Source organism: Mustela nigripes, chromosome 1 (assembly GCF_022355385.1).
Source record: "Mustela nigripes isolate SB6536 chromosome 1, MUSNIG.SB6536, whole genome shotgun sequence".
NCBI classification, from domain to species: domain Eukaryota; kingdom Metazoa; phylum Chordata; class Mammalia; order Carnivora; family Mustelidae; genus Mustela; species Mustela nigripes.
Window position 1 is genome coordinate 182,943,895 of NC_081557.1, and position 2,314 is coordinate 182,946,208.

At 37.4% G+C, this 2,314-nt stretch overlaps 1 pseudogene; it reads left to right on the forward strand.

The window, feature by feature from the left end:
- The first annotated feature begins 1,256 nt into the window (after positions 1 to 1,256).
- LOC132014392 (prefoldin subunit 3-like) lies at positions 1,257 to 2,066 on the forward strand (annotated as a pseudogene).
- The last annotated feature ends 248 nt before the right edge of the window (positions 2,067 to 2,314 follow it).

The window sequence follows — 2,314 nt, forward strand, 5'->3', positions numbered from 1 at the left end:
AGTTTAATATTGAAAGCTAGCATAAAACTTATTCCTTGGCTTTAGCTTATTATGAAAATGAAAAAAAATTATATTAGACTATATGACTTTAATCTTAATGTCTTACTTTTTAATACTTTTTTAAAAAAATTTTTTAATTTATTTGACAGACAGAGATCACAAGTAGACAGAGAGGCAGACGGAGAGAGAGGAGGAAGCAGGCTCCCTGCTCAGCAAAGAGCCCGATGTGGGGCTCAATCCCATGACCCGAGCCGAAGCAGAGGCTTTCACTTACTGAGCCACCCAGGTGCCCCTACTTTTTAGTACTTCTTTATGGTTTATTTTTCAGTGGTGTTACCCCTCAATATGCATTTGAACACATTCATTTGAATTAAAAAAATGTAAGACTTGTTATTTCTTTAACAGAAAATCAATCTGATTTGGCTAACTTGGGGTAACAATGAAACATAACCTTGTAATCAGGTTCAAAGCGGACATTTTCTATAAGCAAGTTTAACCTGCAGCTCTAAGATTTTGATGAAACGTTCATTATTTTTTTCATTAATTTATTTATTATTATTATTTTTTAAATTTTTTATTTTTTATAAACATATATTTTTATCCCCAGGGGTACAGGTCTGTGAATCACCAGGTTTACACACTTCACAGCACTTACCAAAGCTCAAAATCAATAAGAATAGGCCCACACCCCGTCACCTAATAGTAAAATTTACAAGTCTCAGTGACAAAGAGAAAATCCTGAAAGCAGCCCGGGAAAAGAAGTCTGTAACATACAATGGTAAAAATATTAGATTGGCAGCTGACTTATCCACAGAGACCTGGCAGGCCAGAAAGAGCTGGCATGATATTTTCAGAGCACTAAACGAGAAAAACATGCAGCCAAGAATACTATATCCAGCTAGGCTATCGTTTATTATTTTTTTTAAAGATTTTATTTATTTGACAGACAGAGATGACAAGTAGGCAGAAAGGCAGGCAGAGAGAGAGAGGGGGAAGCAGGCTTCCTGCTGAGCAGAGAGCCAGATGTGGGGCTCGATCTCAGGACCCCAAGATCATGACCTGGGCATAAGGCAGAGGCTTATACTGAGCCACCCAGGTGCCCCTTGAAGAAACATTTAAAACAAGTGACATGACAAAACATTTTATCAAACATATTGTATAGAAAATATGCTAAAATTAGGAATATTTTAATTTTCCCTTTGTGACTGGAACAGGTGGCTTCAAGTGAAAAAATACATGGTTAATGCTTCCCCAAGATGGTGGCCACCAAGGATAGCCATGGCTCAGGAGAAGTGGCGGCAGGGAACCAAAAGCAGCTCCACCTAGGGACTGCTGAGGCCATGTTTGTGGAAGATGTGGATTCCTTCATGAAACAGCCTGAGAATGAGACTGCAGAAGCAGTACAAAAGAAGCTGGATGAACAATACCAGAAGTATAAGTTTATGGAACTCAAACTTGCTCAAAAGAAAAGGAGGCTGAAAGGTCAGATTCCTGAAATTAAGCAGACTTTGAAATTCTAAAATATGTGTAGGAGGGGGGCGCCTGGGTGGCTCAGTGGGTTAAGCCGCTGCCTTCGGCTCAGGTCATGATCCCAGGGTCCTGGGTTCGAGCCCCGCATCGGGCTCTCTGCTCAGCAGGGAGCCTGCTTCTCCCTCTCTCTCTGCCTGCCTCTCTGCCTACTTGTGATCTCTCTCTCTGTCAAATAAATAAATAAAATCTTTAAAAAAAAAAAAAAAATATGTGTAGGAGGAAAAAAAAGAGCCCACCAGTGCACTGGAAACCAGATTCTTACTAGTGGATAACTTGTATTGCAAACCTCCTACTCATAAAATGTGTCTGTGGTTGGGGCTTAATGTAATGCTTGAATGTGATATTGTGATATTGATGAAGATGAGACATTGTTGGGAAAGAATTTATTGACTACCATGAAGAATCTTGATTCTCTTGAGGAAGACCTTGACTTTCTTCAATATCAATTAACTACCACAGAAGTAAGTATGGCCGGGGTTTATAATTGGGATATTAAAAGAAGAAACAAAGATGATTCTACAAAGAACAAAGCATAATGCTGGCAATTAAAAATGTTCAGTTTTCCAAACATTATTTTAAATAGCCCAAAGGTTATCCCTAAAGGTTGATATCACTTTGATTTTTTTTAACAGCAAGAATGATAATTAGAACTTTAAAAAAGGTAAACATCATTTAATTATGAAAACAAAATTAGTTTCAAATATTTTATAAAATTAGCAGATTTTAATTTTTTTTATTTCCAACAAAGTAAATGCTACTTTCATCATCTTTTTTGATTTGTCAT